Here is an 11,120-nt window from a genome sequence, read left to right as displayed (position 1 = left end):
TGAGGTGATATTGTTACACTCTGCATACCAGCTGTTTAACAGTCACTAGACTGAGTGACAAATGCACTGGAGCCTTTCTGATATGAAGTTCCCACACTCTCGGTCCAAGGTATGACAATCGTTTCTTTAAAGTAGCCTTTTTTTGGGATATAAATGAGGCCAATATTACAATAGTCGAGTGCATAACGTGAGACAAACGACAATGCGTTGCTTTTCCACGCTAAACCCTGGATAGTTCATGTTTTTTTTTTTAAAGTACAGTTTTATTGTTTCAATTCTGCACCTCTACATTAGCACATATTTTAAACACCTCAGGCAAGTGAGATGAATGCCACTTGACTCCAGCGATTGATAACTTTTTGTTGGCTAGTATTCTAGAGCCTTTTACAAATATGTTAAAAAATGTCTGTTTTCCCCATTTTATTACCCTACCCAAGTTTTTCGGTCTTGGCAGTAAATGGTTCTTTTATGTCAAGGGGATTTGCTAGAGCACTATTGTTACCAGATGGTGGCATCCGCACGTGTCCTAGCGGAGTTCAATGGTGAATAGAAGTGTCTTTAAAGCCCCCATGAACTTGACATGTTCATTCATTCTTTCATTTTCGGGGGATGAGTTTCAGGCCATAATAGTTAAGCGGGAATCTTTTTACCACCGTAAAACTGCAGGAATTTGTAAGCATTGCTTGAAGACAGGGCATTCTGTTGTGATTGCACCATGCACATTTCTGACCAAGTTGTTTAATGCGATATAAGCTGGCAATAAAATTGTTTTAGAAGTAAGTCTTCTAGCAAAGTGCTGGTAGTGGAGAAATGTAATTTGTGTTTAAGCCATACGCTTAATGACATAGGCCATGCATGCCCCTTCTAGAGACCCCCAGTTTTTATCATCCTACTTAAAACCCTGATGTCAAGCTCTTCCATTTCTGGTGCTTTACAGCAGTTTTAAGATGTTCTTTGAGTTTCCCGTTGCTCAAATGGGTTTAAGCTCTAATATTAATGTTTCCCTCATCTTCATCGCTTGATCTTGTACGTGAGAACGTGTCACTCTTACTGCGTTGAAATGTCACTCATAATTACACAGAAAATCTAAAAACGTCACACATAGCAATATGAAACCTTGGCAGCTACGTTACTGCCTCCTTTTGGTCACAGAATACTGCCACCAGGCTTGTCGACCTGCTCTTGAAAGTTGGGCCTATAACAGAAAACCTCCAAAATAGGGTTGCCATATGGCTGTTTTTTTTTTTAACCATTCTTACCTTTACTGTTAAGTCCCGGTTTAAAAAAAAAAAAACATTCAGTAAAGCACAGACATTCAGTGTTTTTACTCTTCTTTTGTAACATACCCCTAACGCATACAGACATTATTCAAAAAGAGCGGGAGAATTGAGTAATTACAGCAAACCGATAAAATCGACACCATAAAAACAGTCTCACAAGTTTTACAACAACTATTTTTTCTCCTTCCAGGCTCTTAACTGTTCCAGAATAGCCAGCTGAAAACACGGAGGTACTGTTTTTTTTTTCAAGGAGGTGGCGACCCAACCCCTAAATAAACCTACAACTTCGTAACCTAAACTACGAACGGCGAGAGCTCAGAACAGGAAGAAGCTAGTGCGAGGTACGTAAGGCATCTGAGGTGTTCCGCCGCGCGCTTATGCTCAAAATGAGGACGTGCGCAGGCGCGCAAGTTTCCTGCAGGTAGTATCGCGTGGGCGGGATGAAGGCGGGTGTTTGGCAGGACGCATGCGCACTTGGAGCTCCTTCAGCTCGTGGGTGGAGCACGCATGCGCGCTGCTCCCGACAGGGGCGCCCCTGTGCGCGCGCTTGCGCCTTTTAAAAAATTACACACCCAATTTTAAGAGTGCAGCCGTCTATCATCGGAGCGTAGTGTTGTGGCGACCGTCTCCTGGTTCACGGTATGCATTTAGGCCTGTCTCTCTCACGGACCCGTGAGTTCTCCTTTAAACGTGCCTGTTTTTGGACCCGGGGTGTTGCCGGGTGAGGGGGGGCGTTCTAGAAAGTTCTTTGCTCATTTTTGTTGCGGGCCCTGTGTTGCCACCGCTGCACCCCTTGAATCAGAACGCAGGCCCCGTGTCTTCTCTTGGAATGTGTTTTAGTTTTGAGCTGCATTGCCGCTATAGGAGGCTCTGTGGGTGCTTTACACCACTGCAGTTACCGGTTTTTACTGTACAGTAAACGTCACAAGTTCATCCCACCACGGCCACTCGTTGAACCTCATGCAGTTAACCTCTGGTCCACTATGTACCTGCTTAATAGGCTTTCACGGACGCCCTAGAAAATTGAACTCTAGTCCACTGTGTGCCTGCTAAATATACTTGAATAATTTGAAGTAAATCGGACTTCAGTTCCACTAAGCAAGGTACAGCCATGTAAACCCTCCCCAGTTGTACCATTGACGTCCTCGACACTACTTGTCTGAAATGCACCATCTTGGCATCACTAGATGAGCATGATTCTCATTAGCCTGCCTGATCAAATCACAGGACTGAAAGATGGTGATTGGACGGAATAGGGCAGTCCCAACTGCATTGCTGCTTGATGCACTCGTATGTGGGTTATGCCCCAACTTACTTACTTGTACTATGAAGTGGGCATTCTTTACGTGTCAAACGTGCAAGACCTGCTATAAACTTAACTTCAGATTCCAAGTCGCCACAAGCACAGTTCGGTGCCTTGTTTGCATGCTCAAACTAGCCTCGCTGCTCCCGGCTGTACCCCATAGAAAACTCCAGCGCCTGTCTTATTTCTGCTGTAACAGCAGCAGGCGAGTGTTCTGCACCAAGTTAGGAGACCACTTGGCATGCAGGCCAATTCAGGATATCGGCTGTAAAACTTCAGGGGAAAAAATCGTAACAGGTATATTTTATGTACATATCTGAATAGGTCAAGCAATGTTGTAAACATAAATATACAAACGTACAAGTCAGCGTGGCGTTATTGTCTTTGGTATGTTTAATACAAAAATACTATTCCGCAAATATTCATATGTAACTGGCCTTGTTTCAATATTGAAAAATAAACAGACGTTTGACAGCCAACAAAGTGCAGCAGTCGTATGAATATGCCTCCTTATATTGATTGATCGCACTGGAAGCAATGCTCTGTTATTTAACATTGACTTACAGCTCATAGACAATTTTCCTATTCTAGCCACAGAAAGGGAGAGAAATGGACTGTAAGTGGCGAGAGAGCTTTGCTCTAATTGTTTGACAAAAGTAGTAGATGTTTTAGCCAACCTCCTCTCAATGCAATTTGTCTACTCAAACCATAAAAACCCTCAATCTTGGGCAGTAGCTTCACGTTCTAGTACTGAAGGAAACACGATTACAGCATGATAATACATAAACATGCACTGAAAAAGCAAATATGTTTGACACTCACTGTCAAAAACAATGTCTGCTTCGGTATATAGGTAATATAATGTGTAAACAGTGACTACTTTTGCGTAGTAAAACAGTCCCTTATGCATTCAAACGGAAATGGTAGGGTATACCCAAACAGCATATAAAACTCTAAAGGTAAAATACACCTGTAGGCAGATCAAAGATGGGATTGACAATGTCTCAAGAATACGGCTTAAGATTATGGCAAAGAAGCTTATAGTTAATAAAGTGTGCTGCAAAGAACAGGGTTGAACCCAAACGAAGTCACTGGGACCTGGGTATACAAATGTTATGGACAGAGGTGTCCCGGACTTAGAAGAGCAGTTTTGTATATACAGTGCAAAGATTTTATAGAAATGAGAAAGAAAAAGAAAACAAATGCAAAGGTGCGATGTTTTTATTCACAAAGCACCTATATCAACCTTTTCATGGTTATGTGATATGTATCGAAGGAACATTAGTATCATCAAAATATTTTTGTGCCCACATACGAGGGGGGGGCGGGGGAAAGTGCTGTGAGGGAAATTAGTGAGCAAACCAGAATTACAACGCAGTATTCATTCATATACACCAGTGGTCAGTATTACTATGTACATTCCTGAAATGGTCCCCTTAAGTCGGAGCCACACGAAAAATGCAAACGTCACTGTATTTTTCAAAGAACCAAATACTCCTAAATAGCTGTACAAATCATGATTAACAATAGGAGTTGGTCAACGTGATGCATTTGTTTTCTTTTTCTTTCTCATTTCTATAAAATCTTTGCACTGTATATACAAAACTGCTCTTCTAAGTCCGGGACCCCTCTGTCCATAACATATACTTAATAAAGGACATTTTTTGCAGTTTACGAGCAACCCATGTCATTGATAAGTGATCACCCTTCCTCTGGAAGACATTGAAGAAAGCTACACTGGCAGCCAGAGAGTAATTCTACAACAGGGCACGCAATCTGAGTGTCCTTTACTACTACTTAGCGAATTTGGTATTTAACAAGCAATTGTTGGCCTTAAAATGTCGGAATGATCTTAAAATCTACCTTCCTGGCTGATGCAGGTGAGAATATATTGAACCAGGTGTAGAAACACTTTACAGGGAAGGAAAGGGACCCATCGGGCTTGCATAGCGCTAGGCAAAACATGTCTTTAATCGTGTGGTAGCTTTGTAATATTACTTTTCCTCTGATAGGATGAAAGGCTTTTCAGAAGCTAAAAAGCCACTGGTGCTTTGATACTACCACTGATGTTTTTCATAATAGGTATAGCAGCAGCTTCTTTCCATCAGACTGCAAGCCAGAAACCTTTGTCGGGGGGTGTTCAGGATGAGTCGTGCGGAGGCGTTCTGGATGCGTTGGAGTTTTTTCTGAAGTTTGGCTGTGGTTCCGGCGTAGAGGGTGTTTCCGTAGTCCAGTCGGCTGGTGACGAGTGCCTGGGTGACCGTCTTCCTGGTTTCGGTGGGGTTCCACCGGAAGATCTTTCGGAGTGTTGAAGCACGAAGATGAGACGGCGTTGACTTGTCTGGTCATCGAGAGGGGGAGTCCAGGATGAAGCCCAGGTTGCGTGGTCCGTTGGCTTGGGAGCGGTGCCCAGGGCAGGGGGCCACCAGGAGTCGTCCCAGGCGGAGGGTGATGATCCCAGGATGAGGACTTCCGTCTTGTTAAGAGTGGACAGTGTGCATCAAACGTTTGTTCAAATTGAGGTTTTGCTCAAATGCAAACCCCACCCCCCTTACAAATGCGACTAATACAACGCAAGCTTCTAGGAAGATTTATCGCCATTCCCGGTCTCCTCTATGCAAAGCTATGGTCTATATTGACTGTATACTGCCCCAGTTCTTAAACCTTCCTGGAAAGAATAGAGTATATAGTGGCCCAAACCCTCAGTAGGTGGTGGATTCAGTGCGGTTATAGACGAGTTGCGCACTGACAGGAGTTTCTCCTTCACTTGACATTTTAAAGATTAATGGGCCTGGGCGACCCTTGGTATCTTTTACAACCGTTTTTACTCACAGGATCAAACTTCCTTTTTCTAGGATAGACAACTTTCTTATACTTTTTCCAACCTAGTACTTATGAGTGCACATATCTTTGCCAGAGGCCTTATGGAACATTCCCTATATCTAGAAAGAAGGGGGCCCCCCAAACGGAAATATAGGCAGGTTCACGGGGGCTAGACAATCAATAGAAACAAAGGAGAAACCTTCCTAAGTTTTTGTGAAAATGGCCCTATGGAGGGTCCTAAATATGAACCAAGAAGATGGAACAACCCATAGATCTATCAAGGAGCCAGAACCACCATATATCAACAATTATTTTAATTATTCATTCTTTATTTTTTTTGTTCATCTCTTTTTCTTATTTCTCAAAGTTGAAAATTACTTACAAATATGATACAAAAAGTTTTTTAGACCTTATTTCAACATGTAGACAATATATAAAACAAACAATAAGTTAACAGTATGAATCGTCCCACATGCACCGGCAGTCTCACACTCTAAACAACACATTCTTCACTCATACAACAAAACTCATTCATAACTCAAAGTTGGGTCACAAAGTTGTATTAACGCCCTTCAACACATAGATGACCAGATGGGAAGCAGATCATCCAGGAGGGCCAAGGTGGGGGCAGGAAACACACATAGGATTGAAGATGGAAAAAATAATCCTATTGCCCACAAAACTAGCGCCAACGCGCGTTTCGGTGTCTGGCCCGGAAAGGGCCACACCTTCGTCAGGGCGATGATGTGACACGGAGGGGACAAAACATCAAAGTTGCTCTAGCCAGAAAAGAGTCCGTGAGGTTCGGTCGGTCCTTATGTGCAACTATTAGGAGACCGCCCAGTGATTTTTCTTGGATAGATGCACCGCTCCGTCAGTTGTCTGGTATCGAAAGTATTTATTACAGACGATCTCAATATAAGGACAATCCATCACGGAAGTCCGTTCCTTTACTGATGGTATCTGTGGTTCTAGGGAAAGTGCTCGAAAACAGGATAGCGTCGTCTAGGGTAAAGGGTCGCAGCCTGATCGCAAGGACGGAAGTACGTCAATTCTTAGCGTCTTCGGCAAAGACGCATGGGGTCATTCCGGTGAGACCCCATGCGTCTTTGCCGTAGACGCTAAGAAACGGACTTCCGTGACGGATTGTCTGTATTAAATACTTTCGATACCAGACAACTGACTGAGTGGTGCATCTATCCAAGAAAAAACACTGGGCGGTCCCCTAATAGTTGCACCGGAGGACCGACCGAACCTCACAGCCTATTTTCTGGCTAGAGCAACTTTGATGTTTTGTCCCCTCCGTGTCACATCATCGCCCTGACGAAGGTGTGGCCCTCTCCGGGCCAGACACAGAAACGCGCTTTGGCGCTAGTTTTGTGGGCAATAGGATTATTTTTTACATCTTCAATCCTATATTTGTTTCCTCCCCCCACCTTTGCCCTCCTGGATGATCTGCTTCCCATCTGGTCATCCATGTGTTGAAGGGCGTTAATACAACTTTGTGACCCTACGTTGAGTTATGAATGAGTTTTGCTGTATGAGTAGGAGTGAAGAATGTGTTGTTTAGAGTGTGAGATTGCACGGTGCATGTGGGGCGATTCATACTGTTATGTTATGTTAATGGATGCTTATATAGCGCACGTACACCCTTGAGTTTCATGGCGCTTAAGACCAAGTGCTGCAATTGCGAGGTTACTTAAACGTAGTCTTGCTTAAATATCCATGTCTTTAAAGCCTTCCTAAAGCTTAGGAGATTATCACAGTTTCTGAGTGACAGAGGGAAGGAGTTCCAAAGCCTAGGGGCCAGGCAAGAGAAGCGGCAACCTCCCAGACGCTTCTGTTTAAAAGTCGGAATGGTAAGCAGGCTGAGATGTGCAGAACGGAGGTTGCGCGAGGGGGTATGCTTGGTGATCATATTGCTGATGAATTTAGGGCTATTTCCCTGCAGAGCCTTGAAGGCTAGGCATCCAGTTTTAAAGGCTACAAGCTGGGTTATCGGAAGCCAGTGTAGTTTCCTCAAAACTGGTCTGGCGGACGTCCATTTGGGTTGTTTTCCAATCAGCCTTGCTGCCTTGTTCTGTACCATTTGAAGTCTTTTTTGTAGGCCGATTGGCAGTGCCAGATAGATGGAGTTGGAGAAGTCCAGCCGTGAAAGGATAAGAGCTAGCACCACCTGTATTAGATAGCTGTTAACTTATTGTTTGTTTTTATATACTGTCTACATAATTAAATAAGGTCTAAAAACTTTTTGTATCCTATTTTGTACGTAATTTTCAACTTTGAGAAATAAGAAAAAGAGATGAACAAAAAAATAAAGAATGAATAATAAAAATAATTGTTGATATATGGTGGTTCTGGCTCCTTGAAAGAACTATGGGTTGTTCCGTCTTCTTGGTTCATATTTAGGACCCTCCATAGGGCTATTTTCACAAAAACTTAGGCAGGGTTCTCCTTTGGAACATTCCCCATAGAAACTCCTACTTGACGTTGATGAGCAGAGGGAATGGACTCGGTGAAGAGTTGATGCATGTTGGCTGACTAACACTAAAAGGGTGTCTCCGCTAATTTTGCTCATTCATGGAGAATCTGGTACAGTTTTTGCCTCCAAAATTTGGGCTTTGGACTGTAGATAAAGAGTATATTTTCTCACTGTCTGTGAATTATCTCCTTTGTTTTACCTAAAATATTATTCCTTGCCTAGTCTGCAAACCCTTCAAATGTTGCGTACATACAGCAAATATTTGGCTTTGTGGTTAATACAGCTAACTCGGTGATACTTACTCAATCAAGGGAGATACAGCAATGAGATGATGGGCTTCAGGTTTTTAAATTGCAAAAATGTTTTTACATGCCTTGACATATTTGTATCAAAACTGATTGGCAGGAAAGCATGGATCTGCTGTGGGAAATTGAAGTGTGCTCTCTTCAATAAAGTTGTGCAGCAATCCACCTAGACCAGGAGTCTTCAACCTTTGAGTAGATTTATTGTAGTTAACAGGATACACAGCTATACAAGTATAGAGGGCTCAAGGTGGTAGCTCCAACTGCCTGTGAAGCAATTCCAGTGCCTGGCCCAAACATTCTAACCAAGTAATACATAGAATATATTGACAAGTACAAACTAACATTCCAATATTTTTATAGAAATAAAGTGCACTAAGAAATGATGTACTGACACCACGTATCTCCCTCCTTTTAACAAAAATAGAAACTAGCGCACTTAACGAAACAGTAAACCGAATGCTTACTGAATATACCAACTAGGAATCCTCTTAACTCTTGAACTCCTTCTGACATCAGGAAAACTCTGACCAATATTTACAACTGGATTATGAGCAGAATTGATTCTGGCCAAGCGACCAAAATTCCACCATTGACCAGTTTCTAACTTTGCACTGTTGTCTTTAATTGTGACTATACGTGCAGGATCCCTGAATTTCGATTTACCTTTTTGTAGCATCAAAGGAACTTTGACACAAACAAGATCACCAACAACAAATTTGACAGATTTTTTAGAAACAGGCATGCACTTGTTACTAAGTAATATACTTTTTTACAAGTGGCTCCACGAAGCGAGATAGCCAATGCGACCATCTAAAGCCTCCATGCATGAGCCTGATGAAAGGCTTTCAGCAACGTATTCCTGACATTTGCAGTCATTTATGGAGAGGAATACACAGCTAGGGCAGCACCAAAGAACTGACACACCTCAAAATATGTAACAAACCGTCTTGCATAAAGGAATTGCAATATTTTAAATTAATGTCTATGACTAACTATAAACGTTACAAATGCTTATTTTCACATATTTTGGTTGCCTTCTCATTCAAGTGGATTATGCATTTGCTTCTCCAAATAGGATTCTGTATGCATCAGTGCAGAAATCCTCCGTGCTGCCACATGACCTGGCCAGTTTTGTTTATACAACATACCTGAATGGCACATTTGAAAAGTCCTTTTCCCTCCTATTTTAGTTCCTGGTCAAATGTAGACCTGTAATTTCGATTTGTAAGGATGGTACCTTCTCAGGCATCCCACTGAATAAATGTCCCCCCTCCCCCTTCGAAGTGATGGAACATTTACTAACCAAACCCCAGCCATGAACAAACCCTCCGTAATACCCCATAACACATACAAGGCTCAAGCTTTTTAAAGCTCCCCTGCTACTCAAGTGTTTAAAGATAGACCCAAGTGCCTGCTGATCGACCATTCCATCGCAGTAATCAATGGTGTCTAAGCCATTGCACAAAATGGCGTTCTCACTCAAGTGTGTCCCTGCTTGTGGCCCAGGAGCACTAGGTAGTGCGTACTTCGTCTGGAGTGCGATAAGGAATAATAGGCACCTCGGCGGATCTCCACTGAGATAACATCGCACTGAGCTCACTGCACTTGCACAGCACTGTAACTTTAAAGCAGGGGTGTAGTGGTGTGTAGTTTCTACTAATCCGTATGATCTGCACATTTGGACAACATAAACTAGGGGCTTGGTGCCCAGCCTGATTCCAGGATATAATGGCCTATAGACCAGCTAACTAACAGTGCCACAGCAAGCCCCCTAACTTTACCAGGGAGTGAATGGTTTCTGGCAACCACTAAACATAACAAAACTGACCCCTCAGGAAATCATGGAAACAGTACAGAATCTTTCGCTCAGTCACTCATGCTCGCTTATTCTAGGAGAATACGCAGTGGGACGTTTTCAATAAGTTTATTGAGCCAACGTTATCCTTGTATAAAATAAATGGGCTGCAATGATTAATAAGGCAGCAATCGCCTGCAGTGTAAAGACACAATTGTGACAGTGCAATAATACCAACAATCCGCTGCTAGGTCTTTTGAGCTAAAATACCTTGCACCTTGGACAGGGACTGTCACATATGAAGCACAAGGATATATCAATTGATCTTGTTTGTAGAGACACATTATTTTGATTGATTTGATTGACTGATTATAACCGAAACTGAGGACCCGATACAAAGGAGTTTAGCCCTGAAGAAGTCACGGCTTACTATACTCAGACGCGACGAAACACGTGTTGGCTAAGGCTTTGGATAACCATATACAAGAAGAGCATTAAACTGAATCAAAAGACCTAGCAGCGAACTGTTGTTATTATTGTACTATCACAAATTTGTCTTTACACTGCAGCCGTGTGCAAGCGATTGCTATGTTTTCTGTCTGTGGTCTTTACCACCGATTGGGGAGAGAGGTGGTTCTCCCTACCCCTTTGCACCACACATACACTACGCTGCACCTAATAGTTTTGTGTACTACCTAGGAGTGCCAACACCCTACTAAACCAACCACCAACCATTGCATTAGATGCAATGATTAACGGACCGAAGCAGATAAATGTGATTACACACACCAAAGGCGTAAATTGTAGATATATTTCTATCATGGTGCTAAAAAGTGTGTGCGTCTGTGGGTAAGTGTATGTATATGCGTGTGTGTTTGTATATTATACATACAAAACAAGGAAGTAATCAAGCATACTCCTAGGATGCATACCCTATTCTAAGTGTACCTAAAGTATGTGTATGTATATGTGTAGAGCCAAGAATCCTCGCATGGGATGATCCAACCACATTACCTAATGGGATAGAATGCAGGATCCAATCTTGGTCATGAAGTGAACATCCCTCACGAGATGTCAGACCGCTGCGAGTGAGTTCTCAGCATGCAAGGACCCTCTGTGTCAGCGGAAGTGC

At 42.7% G+C, this 11,120-nt stretch overlaps 1 protein-coding gene across 2 annotated transcripts in view; it reads left to right on the top strand.

The window, feature by feature from the left end:
• The first annotated feature begins 1,814 nt into the window (after positions 1-1,814).
• LOC144819236 (PC-esterase domain-containing protein 1A-like) overlaps positions 1,815-11,120 on the top strand; it is a 359,196-nt gene continuing 349,890 nt past the window's right edge. The window contains exon 1 of one of the 2 annotated variants that reach the window (XM_078677207.1): positions 1,815-1,919. The gene's annotated coding sequence lies outside the window, so the exon portion shown is untranslated. The remainder of the gene's footprint in view (positions 1,920-11,120) is intronic. The other variant, XM_078677208.1, reaches the window with a different exon arrangement.

The sequence above is a fragment of the Lissotriton helveticus genome, chromosome 2_1, assembly GCF_964261635.1.
Source record: "Lissotriton helveticus chromosome 2_1, aLisHel1.1, whole genome shotgun sequence".
In the NCBI taxonomy this organism is placed as follows: Eukaryota; Metazoa; Chordata; class Amphibia; order Caudata; family Salamandridae; genus Lissotriton; species Lissotriton helveticus.
Note: the sequence above shows the minus strand (reverse complement) of the source record. Positions and strands in the feature narration are given on the sequence as shown.